This window comes from Camelus ferus, chromosome 3 (genome assembly GCF_009834535.1).
Source record: "Camelus ferus isolate YT-003-E chromosome 3, BCGSAC_Cfer_1.0, whole genome shotgun sequence".
Taxonomy (NCBI): Eukaryota; Metazoa; Chordata; class Mammalia; order Artiodactyla; family Camelidae; genus Camelus; species Camelus ferus.
This window is the reverse complement of record NC_045698.1, coordinates 75,574,971-75,594,777: the sequence shown is the minus strand read 5'-3', so window position 1 is coordinate 75,594,777 and position 19,807 is coordinate 75,574,971. Positions and strand designations below refer to the sequence as shown.

Genomic DNA, 19,807 nt, shown 5'->3' with positions numbered 1-19,807 from the left:
GATCAGAAACAAAGCCACAGTCTGGATGCCTCAGGCCTCTTTTTTTTTTTTTTTTTTTTTTTTAGCACATTGCAAACAGGGGCGAGATCATCATCCAAAGAGGTGGTTTTTTTCCACCTAGTTTTCATATTTTGAAATTTCTTCCTCCAAAATCGTGACGAACACCCACAGAAAAAGGAGGGTACAGGATACATCTCAGCTCATTTTTGTCTCTCACTAGATTCTCAAATTCATTTCATCTATCGCACGCATTACTTCAAAAGATACTTCACAAAAACGGGTTCTCATAAAACGATATCCCCGTGAAAATAATTTTCTTCAGTTTATCCTAACATAACAGAGAACTTAACCATTCAAAACACCAGCCTACTGCCTCGCCATGTATGTGTGGTCCAAAAGAAAATTAATGATGCTGCAGGACTTCTGATACAATTATGCGCAGAGGAATTGTATTCAGTCTTCTTGATAACAAGCAAATGCATGATGACAACAGCCCTTGAATCCTCTCTTTACATCTTTTTTTTCCCAACAGAAGAACAATGCTCCCTGTAATAAGGCTTCTTCTTCCTACCATCCTACAGTGACACCCAGGAAAAATAGTAAATTACAGTTTGTGCCCATGAATCACTAAGATTTTTCCAACCTCTCTGAGGCAGAGATTTATGTGTTGAAAGCAGTAGCTTTTTGCAAACCGTCTTACACTGTGCATTGTCTGCGCAGTAAGATATGTCTCTCCTCCTCCATGTTAGCTAGCCTCTAAAGGTCACAAAAGCTAAATCCAAATATAACGACATCCAGTAACATTTCTATTGCCAAGAGACTACTCGCTGACTCTAATGTAATGCATTCGTTAATGCAGAGTAGCATTTCTTTTAGCATTTATGATAGTCCTGTGCTCAGACACAAATCAGTTTACGGTTTCTCTAAAGAATATGCTATTCTGAACTGAGAGAAAAGTGAAGGCATTAATGATCACTGTCATCATCATAAGGCTGGAATGGACTTTGCTGGTGTTTTAGTTTGGACAAGAAATTTCAAAAGAAATTATCCAATAGATGGCTTTGTTTTAATCCTAAGAGCCAAACCCTGTGTGTGGATGCAAGGTATTTATTCCCATGGACAGTGGATATTACCTTACATAAAACTCTAAACTGAATTCTCAATAGAGCTATTAGCCTAGGTGCTCTTTAACCTGCAGGAGCTCAGAAATCCCTAGAACTGGAAGTCTGTTTCAGTCATCCCACAGGTACGAGGAATAACTTAAGAACTGTGCTGGAGTCGTCTCCCAAAGCATTAAGGGAAAAAAGGGAGGAGTTGTCTTCCTTGACGTTATTATTTCCACCCCATTCTGAAACCAGTCATTTCTCCTGTTCTCTGTGCAGCCCAGCCTCTTTAGAGAGACCAAGCCCTGGTAGCCGAGTTCTCACAAAGACTAAAATCAACTGTAATCACCTTTGTACAGTATATAACTTGAAATCCCATAATGGCACAATGCAAGTGGAAAATCTACTCTCCTTTCTTTCTAAGAACAGAGACCAAATAAAAATTAGAAACAACCCATTTCCTTTTGCAATGGGGACTCTAATAGTAAAATGAAAAGACTTCAGCCTTCTTCTGCTGGGGCAGCCCCCACGCCTACCTACCTTAGTGGCACCGGAAAGCTCTGGTAGTTGCACTCCGCAGACAATACACTGAAGTGTGGCTCTGGGTGAGAAGTAACTTGACACCAAAGCCTCTCAAGAAAAACACATTCATTAGACATGAAAACAGCAAGAGAGGAGAGCTCAAGTTTGTCCTCGAAAGAAAAGTGAAGTGTGAAGATGGTGAGGTCACAGCGAATCCTAGAAAGCCAAGAAAAGTCTTCTGCATGTGATAACACTTCATTGGTATGAAGGGGCTGAGGATTTACGGAATTTCGTCATAATTAACCCAAATCACAGGGTACGGTCACCGCTGAACACTCATGCTTAAGTTCCAACCCATCAAGCCCCCTGAGGAGAAATAAAAATAGCGGTATCTGCTAATGGGGCAACTTCCCGTCCTGCCAGGAAGGAGACAGAACCTTCAACGAACCTTCCTCTGAGGAGAAAAAGAAGGCATTTAAATAATTTTGAGCTTCTGTAGCATCTATGAAATAAGACACAGTGAGATGAATGAATTTGCTATTTCCTTAACTTGGTACAGAGGAGGGAGGTGGACTCAGAGCCAAGGATCCTAGTTTTCGTTTCCATTTTTACTTCTGGCTCATTACACCGTCCAAGAGCAACCAACTCATTCTGCTTGTCTTGATTTCCCATTTATTCAGTTCTAAAATGTGTATTTCTGTGGAGGTTCCCAAGTCACCCAGTACTTCCAAGAGACTCGGGCTGCCCTGTTCTGACCATCATTAAGCCTCTAAATAGTAGGCAGAAAACCTAAACATGAAGCTGGTGTTTTAGCTAAGCTGGAAGTATGTTTCTTAGGTCTTCCTTCCTTGAGTGGTTCCTGTTAGTGCCGCCACAGAAGAACGTGCGTGAGATCTGGAGGTGGAGTGTGCCAGCAGCCGCTAAGTTCAAAAGGAGTCTGTAAAACTCCGCCCTCTGCCGCTGATATGACGGTTTCCCTCACTGCGTTAGGCGGCAGCAACTTGGCACTGCAGCCCTTCCGCTCCCACCAAAGCTCCTCCACGTTTTCCAGGCACACATGCAGCACTGCAGTGAAGGGCGCCAGGTCCTTCTGCAGAGCTTCTCCATCATTAAGGTCAGATGTAGGGCGAGACTAAACGTGAGCTGCAGTTTGTCCTCATGGGTTCCATTTGTCCCAGCAGGCTCCAGTCTGTCCCTGCTTTACATCGACCTTTTCTTTCACACAGCCTATTCTGGGGACCAACAGTGATCACAGCCTATTCCAGATGCAGAAGCAAGAACCTTCCTTAGTGCTGTGGTCTCAGTGTTTGTGTCCCCCCACCACACTGATATGTTGGAATCCTAACCTCCAAAGTTGTTGGTATCAGGAGGTCAGGTCTTTGGGAGACGATAAGGCCACGAGGGCCTCCATTAGCATTTAGTGCCGTTATAAAAAGAAGCCAGGACAGATTCCCCCACCATGGGAGGCCACAGCAAGAAAGCCCCAGCCATGAACCAGCGAGAGGGGCCTCCCCAGAAGGGAGCCATGCCGGTGCCCTGATCTCGGACTTTCCAGTCTCCAGGAGTATGAGAAACAGATGTCTGTTTTCATAAGCACCTGTTCTGTGGGATTGTGTTACAGCAGCCTGCGAACAAACAAGACTCTTAGACTTCTTTCCCTTCGTGTTCCCTGCTTTGTGACTTCTCTGACCCTTTAACCATCCCTTCCAGACTTACCTCCCCAGCTTCTATCACAGTATTGTTCAACTCTGTCATAAATCACTTACTTTAGGTCTTCCATTCCCTGATCAAACCCATCTCACAATTCTTAGAGTCAGGAACCACTAGGGCAGAGCTCAGCTAGACGACTCTCCTGCCCTCGAGTGCTGCCTGGGTCACTGGGTGGCACTCAGCTGGTAGCTGGACTGGTCTTCAGGGTCCAGAACAGCTTCAGTCACATTCATGGCACTTTGGCAGGGGCACCTGGAAAGCTGAACTACACTCACGCCGTTTACGTCACCATGTGGTCTCTTCCACAGGGTATCTGAACTTCTAACAAAGAGGTTCAGGGCTTCAAGTGTACGGGAAGCTGCCAGTCCTCTTAAAGGCTAACCTGGAGCTGGTATTATGTCATTTACACTGTACATCAATGGGCAAGGCAGTCACAAACCAACTGGTTGAAGGGGACAAGAAAGAGACCCAAGCTCTTCATGGGAGGGATGCCAAAGAATTTTTAGTCATCTTAAATCCACCACAAAACCAAACTGGCCTTGTGTAAGCATTGAAGCTAATTTGGTCAGAATTATGTCCTTCCATCTTAGTTCCTCCTCACCCCTCTTACAACCTTTTCCACATTTATTTACTTATCTCTCATTTATAATTATATCATGTGATACCTTAAGACTGTCAAACCCTTTTACGTGGCCATCTTCTACTTTTCAAACAAGATGGTAAGTTTGGGAACAGGATAGGTTTCCCTCCTGTACCTGTCTCCCACTCCCACTTGTCCCCACACCTGTGGCCTCTGGGAATTGCAGAGCTAGGAAATCTAGGAAGCTAGGAAGGCCTGGGGGTCAAACATAGAGGAACTGGAAGCAAAGTGCAGTGTTTGACATGCACTGAATGTCCTATCATGATAACTGACTGACAGAGGCTCACACGTCGGTCTGTACCTCCTTTCACTGCAGCTGAGAGGATGGAAAAAGACAGTTCTCTCACTGTCCTTAAAAGCTTTCTATAATTTTAAAATTAATATTTATCATGAACCTGAGTTTAAAAGCCATGAGTAAAAGAAAACTTTTCTAAAAAAGAACTTTTGATTCTGATATCATTTTAAACTTACACAGAATTTGCGAAAACAGTACAGGGTCCCTGTATACCTTTTCCCCAGCTTCTCAAATGATAACACCTTATATAACTACAGTAAAATGATCAAAACTAGGAAGTTGACTTTAGTATAATTCTATTAACTAGAATTAGTTATTATTATAACTATTATTATAACTATTATTATAAGCTATTGACCTTATTCAGATTGTGCATTTCACTTTTTTTTTGTGAAATAAAGGTTAGATTTATGAAATGTCATCACATGTGTAGATTCACATAACTCTCCCCGCAATCAGGATGCAGGATTGTTTCATTTACCAGAAGAAACTTCCTCATGCCACCCTTTTATGGTCACACCCTCCTCTGCACCATCAAAGCCAGCCCACTCTACAGTGGAGCAGTGGGGGAAGGCTAATAGCCACACACAGTTCCACTCAGAAAAAGGGAGAAAGAGAAACACCACAGATATTAATCCATAGCAACGAAGTGACTCTACAGGGTGGTCTTCTGAGGCCCCCCTCCTCCTGGCAGTGGAAGAAGTTCTTAAGTTAGACCCTAATTCTGCTTTTGGGGAATGTCAGAGCTCGACTTCTGCAGGAGGCAGACTCTGGCACAGGTCAGCACCAGGAGGTTTACTAGAGCATGCTCTTGGGAGAAAAGCTAAGAAGTAGATTGAGAAGATGAAGAGGTAGCTCTCCATCTATTTCAGTCTTACTAACAGCTTCAGCCACTCAGTGGGGGATCCTAAGATAGGATGTGCCTTCAGCACTCTCCTGAGATGGGCTGAAAGAATGGGGCCTTTTATTCCCACACTGAACAGTCACTAGACCTGGGAAGGTGTCATGATCTTGAGCAAGGCAACTGAGGGCTGCCAGCCACCAGCACTGCCAGCATCCAATTTTATAATTGGGAATGGAGGTCAAAAAGAATCATCCCAACATTTCCCATAGGAGAGGAATTGTCTTTCAGATGTGGGGTTAAAGGACCATGAGGGCCGTGAAAAACCTTACAGAGAGCACAGTGCACTACCTAGATAACTCTGGGCTTTGAGCTGGATGGGGTAACCATTTCGGACTTAGGGAAAGAAAGTGGTCTGTTTGTGGAAACAAGGTGTAAAAGTATAATCGGAGACCAACTGGCAGAGGCAGGTAGCTCTCCACCAGAATTGTATGTCCTAACTTCAAGAATGTAGATTTCTCTCTGGTACCTGGCTTTCTGGGCCCAGACTTAGTTCCCAAATCCCCTGCTCCAGCGGTTAAGGCTGCCTTGTGTCTGAGTTCTGTCCAATAGGATAAAAGCAAACGTGATGTATGTACACACAGACCTGACCAAACCTCCCAGCAGCGAGGCTCTTCCTGCCTTCTGGCTGGGTGCCACGAACTTCATTCCCCAGGGCAACTCTGAAATCATGTTGGGTCCCGGGAATGGCAGGGCCCTTTCCCAATCCTGCACACCTGCCAAATACTGTTATGTGAACGGCCCTCATGCTGCTCTAGTGGTTTTGCTATGGCAGCTAGCTCTGCACAATCTAATACAACACATCCACATTCAGACACATGCACATACACAAACAGTGAAAAATGTGATTTTTAAAAGTTACTGTTTACAGTAATCACAATGATATGAAGTTTTTAGGTAGAAATCTAACAAAATTTGTAAGATCTTAATGGGGAAAATAATCAAAGTTTATGAAAAGATGCTAAATAAAAGTGAGAGAGCTACAGAAGCACAGATGAGATGGGAGAAAGAGGAGGGAGAGAGGAAAAGAGAAAAAGGGAGGAGCGTTATATTCATGTAGGAAAAGATTTAATAATGTAAAGATGTCACTTTTCTTACAATTATACTAAAGATTAAGTGCAAGTCCTATCAGTTATCAATGAAGCACTTCATGAAACTTCACGAGGTTATTTTAATTAGATATAGGAAAAAAAATGACCCTAAATAATTAAGATAATAATAATATAGAAACATCTCTTTCAAAATATATATTTTTTAAATTATTAGGATTATGATAACATGACATTAGTGCAGAGAGAGAGAAAAAATGATGCACCAGAATACAGAGCCATGAAACAGACCCATGCATGTACTGAAACATGATATATGGTGGATCAGGTTAGAAAGAATAGAATTTTTGATAATGCAACTGAGGAAAGAATTAGTCGTCAAAAACTAGATTAGACTTAGAGGGGAAAAGCATTGCTTTAAAAACCTTCAGAAGAAATATAAAATAATACCTTTATAAGCCAAAAGTGGAAAGAATTTCTTAAAGTACATAAGCCACAAATTAGGCTGATTAAAATTACAAAGTTCTAGTTATCAAAATATACCATAAAGAAAATGAAAATGGAAGCTTTAAAACCCAATAAAAACAATAGGAAAAAGAAAATCTGATAGAAAAATGGTCAAAGCATAGGAGTGAGGGTGGATCAATATGAAGGCACATAGAGCAGAATTCATTAATAGAATCATTATGAAAGGTGACTTGGTGTTATCTTACAAAGTTTAATTGTTCACTCACATGAAAACTACAGAAAACTCACGTCACAATGTTCAAGTTTCTGATAGGTAAATGTTTTTAATAGTGACACAAACTGGAAACAATCTACATGTGTACAAGCAGAGGATGGATAAATTGAGGTAGAGTCACAACGGAAAGTCACTTAGGAGTGAAAAGAAGTGTGTTACAGCCACAGGTGAAATAATTATCACAGAAAACCAACTGAAAACTGGCAGATCTCCTACACAACCAAAGCTACAAGAGAGATCTCCATGTACCTGGGTAGGACAGAAAAAAAATGGCACCAGGAGGGGACAGCCACCCCTGGAAGGGATCTGAAATGGGGAAAAGGTCCACACAGGCAGACGCTTGCCCTGGGGAGCCCCCATGCCTGCTGAGAAATCTGCTGGGACAGTCAGAGGGGCTGCAGAAGCCTAGACTCTCCTCACAAGGAGTGCACACTTGCTGGCTTGCTAACAGTCAGGGAGGAGAGAGACCTGTGCTGGCAGCTACAGCCTTCCATGCTTCCCAAATCAAAGGGGCGAGTGCCCCAACCCTGCTTCCTCCATACTGCCCTTGGCATGAGATCAGGGCAGAGTCAGTCTAGCTGCCCAGAGACAAACCTGGCATCCAGGATGTGATCCAGGCTGAAGCTCAAAGACCTCTGTAGAACATGCACGGGGGCAGCAGGTCTAAAGAGGCAGATGCTGTCAGCGTGTCCCTGGTGGGGCCAAAAGAACTCTGCAGCAGCTAAGCACTGAAGCTTAAGCCCTGGGAGAGGACTGGGTCTAGTTAAGAATTAATATTGTTAAAATGCTAAAATTGAAGGAACAAATAATCCTAAAGTTTATATGGAATCATAAAAGACACAGAATTTCCAAAGCAATCTGGACAAAAAAGAACAAAGTTGAAGGCATAACACTTTGAGACTTTAGACTTTTGTAATACAAAGCTACAGTAATCAAAATGGTGTGATATTGGCATAAAAATAGACATATAGATCAATGGAATAGAATGGAGAGGCAAGAAATAAACCCATACACCTACAGTCAATTGATCTTCAACAAAGAAGGCAAGAATATACAATGGAGATAAGATAGCCTCTCCAGCAAGTGGTGTTGGGAAAGCTGGACAACTACCTGTAAAACAATTAAGTTAGAACACTCCCTCACATTACACACAAAAGTAAACTCAAAATGCTTTAAAGATCTAAATTTAAGACACGACACCGTAAAACTCTTAGAAGAGAACGTAGGCAAAACATTTTCAGACATAAATTGTAGCAGTATTTTCTTAGATCAGTCTCCCATGGCAAAAGACATAAAAGCAAAAATAGACAAATGGAACCTAATCAAACTTAAAAGCTTTTGCACAGTAAAGGAAACCATCAGCAAAACAAAAAGAAAACCTATGGAATGGGAAAAAATATATGCAAATTATTTGACAAACAAGGGGTTAATATCTAAAACATGCAAACAGCTCAAACAGCTCAATTTCAAAAACAAACAAATAACCCAATAAAAATGGGCAGAATACCTAAATAGACATTTCTCCAAAGAAGACATACAGATGGCCAACAGGCACATGAAAAGATACTCCACATCACTGATTATTAGAGAAATGCAAATCAAAACATCAAGACTACAGTGAGGTATCACCTCACACCAGTCAGAATGGCCACCATCAAAAAGCCTACAAATAATAAATAAAGGAGAGGGTGTGGAATGTAGAATGGTGCAGTCACAATGGAAAACAGTATGGAGGTTCCTTAAAAAAACTAAAAATAGAGCTCCCATATATGATCCAGCAATCCCACTCCTTGGTATATAGCCAGAAAAGATGAAAAGTCTAATTCAAATAGATAAATGTACCCCAATATTCATAGCAGCACTATTTATAATAGCCAAGACATGGAAATAACCCAAATGCCCAAATATATACATATATATACACACATATATACACACACACATAAATACACACACACACATATACATATACACACACAATGGAGTATTACTCAGCTATATAAAGAATGAAATATTGCCATTTGCAGCAACATAGATGGATCTAAAGAATACTTAGAGAGCAAGTCAGACAGAAAAAGACAAATACTGTATGATATCAGTTACATGTTAAATCTAAAAAATAATACAAATGAATCTATATACAAAACAGAAAGAGACTCACTGACATAGAAAACAAATGTTTGGTTACCAAAGGGGAAAAGGGGTAGGGAGGGGGAGGGATAAATTAGGAGTTTGAGATTAGCAGATATAAACTGCTATGCATAAAAAAGATAAACAACAGGGATTTATTATATAGCATAGGGAACCATATCCAATATTTAATAATTATCTGTAATGGAAAATAATCTGAAAAAAGTGTATATAACTGAATCACTTTGCTATATGCCTGAAACTAACACAATATTGTAAATCAACTATACCACAATTAAAAAAAATCTTTTGCTGAATTCTTGTATACTTCAGCAACTTATAGTTTCAATTTAACCATGATTTGACAATGACAGTAGCACCCCAATTCACTAACTTTACCTAATAAATTTATTGCCACTAAATTTGATGTGTGTTTTACCTTTAAATTATTTTTCATCCTTACTCAAATTTGATTCATTAAACTGAAGCCCCTTTTGGCTTTAGTACTATCGTATTTCAAACTCTACTCTTTCATCAATAATATGAACAACTTCTTGCTGAATTAGATAACCATGTTTAATACTAGAAGAATATTTCCTCAAGTTGGGTGATATTCTATCCACAATGTAAAGGCTATAGGCATAATATACTTTTAAATTTAATCTGAATTAACATTTTTCTCAATCACTTTTTTAAGTCCAGACTGTCAACCAAACAATAAGTCACCCTCTGATCTGAAGTATTTGCCTGCTGTCAGAGTGCAGGTATTCTCACTGGCTGATTTCAAGCTACCAATGTGAAGTCAATGAATGTGAATTTACAGAGAGATACACAGTAGCACACTATTCTACAGTACTTTCAACACACAGATACACTAGTCATAAATGACTTCAAGAATAGAGTTAAGACAAAAAAGCAGTAACATAATTTAAAAAGTGATGAGTTTTCACTATTTATCTCTAATTTGAAAGTAGTAGTTAACTTTTAAATAGTAGGTTTTAAACATTTTAAAAGAGTTAGGTTTGTATAGGTTTTAATAATGGCTGCATTTAACAATCAGTTATCAAAGTTCCTAAAAATTTGGCAATTGGCTCTTCTGATCAAGAGCTAGTCCTCCTCAGCCCATCTGTTAGAGGATGGGTTGAGTGACAGTAAATGGACGGGAGTAAGAGCAGCCAAGCACACTGTTAAGAGGTTGCTGGCGCCCTCCCTCGGAAAACAGCGGTACTACAGTTCTCTTGCTCTGAGATATAGTCATGTGCACTGAGTTCTGGCTAACAGTATAGAGAGGAAGTGATGTGTATCACTTCCCACCTGGTTGATGGTCCTCCCCACCCACTTCTCTCTCAGATGAGATCTTTGCTCTCTTCCTCATCTGCCAGCTGAACGGAGAAGACTGAGCAGTCCCAGAAGACAGAGGCACAAGAAACAGGAACCTGGCTCCTTAATAGTCGTGTTGAACAGAGTCACCTCTCACTTGCCCCCTCTACCCACCCACTCATTCACATGCTGACCAGAACAGGCCTGAGATGACCAAGAAAATCATTTTACTTCGTTGAATTACAGAGATTTCAGGACTTATATGTCACAACAACTGGTTATTTTTTTCCCTCAACAAATATAAAATCAATGCAGGATTTTCTTTTGTTTGTTTTGTTTTGTTTTTGTTGCACTGAGTCTTTGTTGCACTGAGAGTCTGAGCTGTGTTTTGTGTCTACCCTTCATTGCTTCTCTATCACATCTTTATGCTGAGGCTCCAACTGGAGACTGTACTGAAGATCAGGGGCTGGAGAAATGGATCTTATTGAACAGACCCCCACAGAGTAAGAATTATATTGAAAAACAAATTATATTGTCAAACCCACCTGTAGTTTGGCATCCTTTTTTTTTTCCTTTTCTTTTATTTTGTTTTTCAACAGTAACATGTCAATTTTTTATCCTTGAACAGTGACACTAAAGAAAGTAGCAAATAAGGCCAGGATAAAGTAATTAATTTTTAGAAAATCAGCCTCCACAAAAAAAAAAAAAACATCGACCAGTCTCCCAGGGGAGAGCTAGCCCTGCAGGACAGCCTGTGGGCATTGGTCCAAGTTCAAGTCGTTTCTTCTCCGTCCTCTATCAGCCCCCCAAGTGGATGTAACGCAGCCACCTGACCTTTGAGTTACATGTGCAATAATATTCCTTTCTGCTTGGGGTGTCCTTATTTCTTATGTCTTTTTTTCCTTTTATTAGGAATGCTTCCTCATACCCTTAACAATATTATCTTTCACAGTCTGGGGTCTCCCTTTTTAATCTTTTAGTAGGATACTTTTAAATGCTTCCTGGCTTGAGTTCTTTCTCTGTTTTTGCACACCCTCTGCTACATGGGAAGATGAGCACATCTCTTCTGAGACTTACCTTGTTAGCGATCCCCAAACACAGACACACAGATGTGTCACTCTTACCTTCAACTACGATGTCAGGCCCTCCAGTATCAAGACTTTTCTTGTGTTTGCCAAGCTTCCTTCTTTTTTTTTCTTTTTTGAGAATAAGAGGTAGGTTCTTCAAAAGTAATCTGAAATGGAAATTAGTTCAAAGATTATTTTATGACATATTCAGATCCAAATGAACTGAGATATATGAAATATTTAAAGTGCTTCTTTCATGAGATAAGCCTCCTGTCACAGAGGCATAAAATGCTAAATAAATGCCCTGCTCTGTAACAGACTGCAAAAATTACTATAATATACCACCTAATGAAGTCCTACAGAGTATCTTCTTGAAACTTGCTATCAGGTTTCCTATTTTCAACATTTTTCTACCATCAATGCTGGGCATCTGTGCTTTTTCTTCTGTATTATATAAGAACATAAAAATAAAAGGCCCATCATTCAATATCATAGAAAAATAAAATAAAGAAATTTTAATTCTAACCCAGATGCTATTATTTTTTTTAACCCAACCTTCTGTGGATTCTAAGGAAGAAGAACTACTGTGAAGAGGGTGTATTGTTTATGCTTTCCAATATCCATTCATCACTTTTCTGATAGTTGTGCCTCAGTTTCCCTCTGAGCCATCACTCCTTTTGCACTGCTAGCTCCGGTGCTTTGGGAAAGGCTTGGCTGCTGACTCAAGAGTTAAGTATGTGCCAATTAGAGCATTTCCCTAAGTGAGTGACTGTTGCAGGGCAGGGCAGGTAACCCAACCAGAGATGGTGAGAAATGAAGTGCCTATTTCTGGAACTTGCACTCGCTTCTATACAGCTATTTCTTTTACTTTGTCTCTCACTCAGGCTCCCTAGGATCATCTTTCATATCCACTATGTGCATATTCTTGTCTTAATCCCTACTTTGGGGAGCACGGGGGAGGATTGGGGCACCAGGCTAACACGCCCACCATAGTCCATCTTCCTCAGAGCAGACAGATTTCACTTTTGAAAGCTAAGTGAAAGCAATTCATCCCTGGCTGGAAACATTCCAGTGGCTTTATTTTACTACAAAATAAAAATCAAAACTCCTTTGTGCCATGGTCTACAGGAATCCACAAAATGTGACCCTACCACCTTCTGACCTCATCTTCTTCTGAACCCCCTCGTTTACAATTCTAGCCACACCAGCCTTCTTTTTGCCCCTAGAATATGTCAAGCCCATTTTTGTCTCAGGACATCTGTATTTCATGTTTAGTCTGCTTTGAAAATCTTTCTCAGGATGTTTTCAGGCTGTTTTCTCATCTAGGGTTAACTTAAAAAAACACCTTCTGAAAAGCTGGTTCCCCACCACGCTGTCTCAAGCACTCACCCTATCACCAATTCTCTATCACAATTCTGTACTTAACGATAATTGTAAATATCTAAATTTGTTTTACTCAGATTCTCTCTTTCCCTCTGGACTGCACTGCAGCCGAAAATCAAGTGTAGAACTGTTGTAATTTTCTTATGGAAATGAAGACAGAACCTGGAGGAGGATGGCAGGTACAGGAGGAGAGCAGAGAAATGACACAGAAAAGAAACCAGATTCTGGTGCTGCTGGATGCCTTGTGGCTTAAACAGCCTCCGAAGCCAACCTAGCTCTGCTCTTCTCAGTTAAATCATGTATCAGATCTCCTAGTCGGTTTGAATTGAGTTTTCTGTCACTTAAGTTTAACAGATAATATGGACTCTAAGGAAAAAATCAGTAGGGCTATCATTTAAAGACCACCCCCCCTTGAAAAAAAAGAAATAACAAAAAAAGACAGGATGTTCCTTAGAGAAATTAAGTGTCTTAAAAGAATCACACTAGAGCAAAGAATAGCAAAGTTAATAAGACTCGAAAATACTTGTCAAACAAAAATTTTACTTGGTATTTTGACATAAATTACCAAGGGTGATGTGTAGTGTCCTTCTCTGGAGGTACTTTAAGAGTGTCTCTCCTGTTTGAGGTGAATGAATTAGCATCAGCCTGATGGCAGGGAGGATAAAATGACCTCAGGCTCCTTTTGATCCTGAGATACAAACAAAACTAGCTGTTCTAGTTAGTGAAAATTGTTGACGAAACAGAGGGCATTTTTAGGGCACCACGATGTTATTAGACTAAGTAAGAACTCATGCTTGGAGCATGAAGTGAAAAAAAAAAAAACAGTAAGAAAGAAATATTATTTATTGGGGAAGGCAAACTAATGCCATATAATGGTGACTAGTCCAAGACGTGAGCAGGATATGCCTGGAGGGCCTCAGGATCACTTGGGTATGTTCAGAAAGTCTTTCTATCATAATTGATCCCAACATTTTCAACATCTGATATCTGGAACCAAATGTCACTTCAATAACATATCCAATAATTATTGCATCAACAATGATACCTCAACGTTTTGGAGCAGTCTCCGTATGTCAGGTACTGTTCTCAATACAAAACATGTGGTATCTGTTTTAATCCACCACCAACCCAATGAAGTAGGTACTATTAATTTCTCTATTTTATAAATGAAGTCACTTAAACAGAGAGGGCATTTATTCTCTCGATGGATCAGATATCAAAGTCCCAAGAAAGGACAGCTAAGGTGCATAAACGCCAAAGCACAAAGCAGACCGAAGAAGTCAAGAGCCGGCAAATTTGGTCCCTACCAAATTTGGATCTGATCATTTTTTTTGGACCTCAGCTATTGAGAGCATGTTCCTGGAGTTTAATACTGTGCGCAAACCAGATAAAATATGAAACTCTCTAATTTTTCATAGAACTGGAATATGGTAACACATTCAGCCAAAGGCAAAATCTCTCAATGTCAGAGGAGAGGCTGATGAGGCTGGGCTGCTTGAGGAGATCGCGTGGCAAGAAATTCAGGAAGGCCAGATTGTGTATGACAGAGGACATGCCAATATGCCAGTTAGGAAATAAAAATAGGAAAGTCCAAATAACTTAATGCATGCACAGGTTTCTTCCCCCTGCAAAAGAAGTCAATTTGAAAACCTTCAGAGGAAATAAAATTTCTGTGTTTGAGATGAGGTTTTACATAAATGAAGAGCTTAAAATACTTTCAACTTGACATGGCTTGTTTTCAAGCTCCAGTGGTTCATTATGAAGTATAGATTACATATCTAAAAGAGTGAACCAACAGAGACCTAAAAAGGTAAGGGAAAAATGTCTCACTACAAACCTGAGTGCCGTGATCACTAGCTTCCTCTATTGTAAAGGGAAAACCCTTCTCCTCTTAAACTTTTTACACTCATGTACTTGACATCTTTTGCAGCAATTGAGTGGTTCTTTAGTGACAATTCTGTACCCCAGGGCCACATCATGGGTGACTGTATTGGAGAAGCAGATCCTGAGGACAACACTAAGAGGAACCCACAGGGGTGCACCAGTGAGGCTCTGGTTGAAATGATAACTCAGGGAAGCTCATTCCATCCACTTCTCTTAGCTTCTAGCCTATGTTGTCCTGCATATGCCCTGGTGCATAGCAAGAGGTAGTAGAAAACAAGGCTTGACTCAAAGAGATCTAATTTCCAAGAAACATTTTCTAAATAAAACAGTAAATGACTGTCTTTCTGGTTGACTGGGTTACAACCCTGCTCTTGGGGGTTGGGGGTGTGAGACCTCTTGAGATGTTCCTTATTTCTATAACTGAGATTTGAAATGGTCTGAACTTCCAGAATACCTCTCTGCTGAGTCACTGACTCACAGGCCTAAGACTCTGGGAACATAGGTGGTTCTTTCCTTATTTTAGACAGATAAGGGTGTAGAGGTCTGCAGAAACATGGGGACCTCACGAAAGCCTCCGCGGGAAGGACAGCCCGCGGCAGAGACTGCAAGAGTCTTGAACTCTCCAGTTCTCAGCTTGGGGTCCCAGGAACACAGGATCCATCATCTCCACTAGGCTTTTTCATTCCTCTCTTCTTATAGTTTCAGTTTATTGTGATGAACAGTAATAACCGCCTATTAAATTCCACAGAACAAGTACTGTAAGTCCATTTGAAATACTGTGATCTGATTCCAATCCATCCGCCTCCTTTACTTGCTGGCTTCTGCTAACACACCTGGTGAAACTCAGAAGGTGCAGCTGGAAGTCCTGCTTTTAGTCTTTTTAAAACATCAATTGGAAGCTGAAACTCAAAGCAATGTGACCCCTGTGCAATCTGAAACCTAAAAGTCCCCCAAGGCTCTTCTGTGAATTAAATGGCCAAGTTTCAAAAACATGCACATGACATCTGAATGAGGTTCAGGGCAGCTGGTCAGGAAAAGGAATTGAACAAAAGAAGGGCAAACTTAAACTCACTGAAAGAGCAGGCATACCAACAACAAAGGCAGGCAGACAACAGCACTGAGGCCACGCAGAGCTTTCCAGGCCTCTGACGGAGCGAGGGCTCCTGAGAGTGTGGCAACAGTGTAACTAATTAGGGAGCCCAGGACTTCAAGTGTCAAAGCACTATTTGGTCTCCCAGACATGACCTGGACAGTTTCATTAGCTGCCACCTTTTCTGGGGACCCCTTGAATTTTTCTGGGTCAACTTGAAGCCAATCTCCTTCAGCAATTCAGTGGCTCTTCTATACGGCTCTTGTGACTCTTTTCTTGAAATGTGCCCTGAGATTTGAACAGAAATTCTGCCCCGCCTCCTGTTCCTTTCAATTAGTGAAAGTGCAGCCTGGACCAACTTCAAGGGCTCCAAAATATTCAAGCCATGATTTTTTCCAAGAGGGTGTATCTTTTATCCAAGACTGCACAAGTTGCTGTCATTAAAACTACAGAAGTACATCACTCTGTCCCTGTAATCTACAATCTCTTTTGGGACACAAGATTTACAAACCTAAAATGATGCTATAATAATACAATATTGCCCTGAAACCAACTTAGCCTTAATTATATTCTGTGTTAAATGGAGTTGGTCTCATATTCCCTCTCAGAATATGAAATCCTAGAGTGCAAGTCCATGTTGTCTGTATCCCTATAGCATGTAGAATTGAAGCCGAGCACTGCAGGTCTACCATGGATAATGGATGGTTTGTAGGATTAATCAACTGGGAACCTGAAATGCCTGTGTTTCTTCATGGGTTAGGTCTCCCGGTAGCACTAGAGATGGAGACAGGTGGAAACTGGCACCAGCTTATACAAAAAAGTTTATTCTAGGTTGCAAAAGGAATGGGGTCTTATTTTTGCCCTCTTGTTTTGAAGTCTGCAAGGGGGCTTCCCCTCATAAGTGGGTGGTGTCTAGTAAGCAAGTGTTCCAGTAGGGAGTTACTTGGCACTGTTCCTGGCTCACCATGACCAGCATCTGGCCCATGTCCCAAGCATTCTTGCACTGGATTCACCCGGCAGTAGGGCAGATACTAAAGCACCTTCTCGCATAGTGTGTTAGATTGCAGCACACGTGTGCCTATGCACGTGCACACACACAAATGACACAAAGAAAGGGCAAGGCAATTGCAACAAACAGAGCAATTAGCTCAAAAAGAGTTTGTCACTGTTCCTCTGGCAGAATGGGGGGCAAGGGTGGAGAGAGTGCACAGTCCCTTTTGCAGACATAGTACAAGACAGTTTGTTGGCCGCACTATACAGAACAATATTGGTCAGTTTGGAGGAAAGAATCTCCCCACTATCTGAACTTCACTGTAAAGGGGAATGTGTACTGAAGCCATGTATAAATTGTGTCAACTCTAGGTGCATTTTACTGTCTTTGCTAGTCCTATCCAAAGAAAATAACAGGACTCAATCATGTATCCCTCTAACCAGTGTTTAATAACCGCCCTCTGTGTGCCAGGCACTAATTCTAAAAGCTGAGGATACAGTGTTGAACAAAAGAACCCTGTCCTCAAGGACTAGTTACCACTAGTTATATCATTATATACCATCAGTTATATTACACCTAATGGTGTAACTAGTATGTATCATTATAACTAGCAATATATCATTATACCTAGTGATTATAATGAGTGACTACAGACAATAAAAATACTGAGGAAAATTAAACATGGTAAGATGATACTGGAGGGGGATATTTAAGACTGGCTGCCCAGAGCAAGCCTGGATGAGGAACTAACTTTTGCACTGAGAGCTAAATTTTAAGGGAAGAGCATTCCTGGCAGAGAGAAGAGCAAACACAAAGGCCATCACTTCTCTTCATTTACTTGTGAGTATGATCAACCCGATCCCTGACCCAGATCGTCTTCCACAGCATAAAAACTATGTGTCAGTGTGGCCTCCATTCAGAGGGGTTATCCTTTCAGCTGTCCCAAAGGCATGAGAGTGGAGGACAGAGACCCAGCAGGGACGATTTCTCAGCTTCCAAGGAAAGGAGAAAACATCAGAAGAGGAAGAATGACAACAGGCCAGGTCACGCCTCCCACTGCTCCTCATAGTAATGATCCCGGCAGTCCTGAGGTAATGAACATTACCTTCAGGCATCCAGGAGGCAGAGTATTAGGTGCTTTTATTGGTCATAAAACACAGCCCACCATGGGAATCCCAGCATGATCAAGGCCAAGTTCGACTCAAAGAGACAGACTCCCATGTTTCAAGTTGAAATTAACTTCTTGTCCAGTTGTCCCCTGTACAGCACCGTACCTCCCATATCAGCATGACACAAGGAAGAGGGCAGAGAGACAGCTCGCCCTGGGGCTTTAACTCTGACCTGACAAGTTTACGGTCCTTCTGTGTGCTTATGAGCTATTATAATTTTATAAGCTATAGTGTTATGATTAAAAACAAAGCATTCTGGAGGCAGGCTGTCTGGAATCAAATCCTGCCTACACTGTTTGCTGGCTGCATGACCTGGAATAGGTTACTTCATGTCTCCAAGCTTCAGTTTCCTTATCTGTAAAACCGGGGTTATATGACCTCACAGAGTAGCTGTGAGGATTAAAAGAAATCCTTCATGTAGAGCCAGAATGCATGTAGTACCTAGCACACAGCACACACTTGATCAAAGCCAGCAGCCAAAACAGTAAGAAGAGGACGAGGGACAAGTCAGTATCACACTAATACTCATAGGCTTAGCACTCTGCACCCATTCAAAAGCATCACAAATGCTTGGATTCAGTCATGGAAGCAACCTAAATGTCCATATGTCCATTGATGCCAGAATGGATAAAGATGTGGTATATATGCACAACAGAATATTACTCAGCCATAAAAAAGAATGAAGTAATACCATTTGCAGCAACAGGGAGGGACTCGGAGATTGTAATAATGAGTGATGTGAGTCAGACAGAGAAAGACAGGTATTACATGATATCACTTATATGTGGGATCTAAAAAAATTATACAAATGAACTTATTTACAAAATAGAGACAGACTCACAGACATAGAAGACAAACTTACAGTTACCAAAGGGGAAAGGGGTGAGGAGGGATAAATTAGGAGTATAGGATTAACAGATACACCCCACTATATATAAAATAGATAACCAACAAGGATTTATTGTATTGCACAGGGAACTATATTCAGTATCTTGTAATAATCTATAATGGAAAATAATCTGAAAAAAATATGTATAACTGAACCACTTTGCTGTACACCTGAAACTAACACAATGTTGTAAATCAACTATACTTCAACTGAAAAAAGAAGCCTTAACTTTACTGGACATGTTGGCCACTATAACTAACCTCAGAAACTTCAGATTAAAGGAAATAGGGGGGAAAGTATAATTTTCCTCTTTCATACTTTCATTCAGGTATTTAGAACGCTCTAATAGGGCTCAAGGACTGGAAGTACATTTGTTTCAAATAAATATTAAAATAACTGCAAGAATTAGAGAAAAGTAAGCTGTTTTGCAGATGTCTGGCCATTCATAGTCATCTCGCTTTTGGATTGCGCTGACCAGTGAAGGGAAGTGGGAGCACAATTTGAAGGTTTTGGGCTCCCTTCGAGGTCACTGCTGATTCTAACAGTAGACCTCCAGAAGATTATTAATTTTTCAACAACAAACCTAAAAGGAAAAAGAGCACGAATCTAGCTCTCCCTGGATGCTTGTAAACATTCATTATTTTATGTCCCTCTATTCTCCTTCTCTATTAGGTTAAATTTTTTTCAATAGCCATGAAGTATTGTATTACTAATATTTGTTTTTCAGTAGCCTGGCACAGTTCCTGGTACACTGGTTTCCACTAAAGTTTATTTCAAGGGAAGTTTAAAATAGAGGAAGATACGTAAAGATGTTTGGAGCTACCATAAAAATTTAACACAGAATAACAATAGGAGAAAAGTAAACCCAGTGTGTTAGCACATGTTGATAATGTAGTTAAAACAAGATAAAAAATAACTTTCC

General features: G+C 40.7%; 1 long non-coding RNA gene across 1 annotated transcript in view; it reads right to left on the bottom strand.

Annotated features, from left to right (window-relative positions):
- Nucleotides 1–10,752: 10,752 nt before the first annotated feature.
- Nucleotides 10,753–19,807, bottom strand: part of LOC116662652 — a 217,338-nt gene continuing 208,283 nt past the window's right edge. The window contains exon 14 of the long non-coding RNA XR_004318631.1: nt 10,753–11,646. This is a non-coding gene — a long non-coding RNA (uncharacterized LOC116662652). The remainder of the gene's footprint in view (nt 11,647–19,807) is intronic.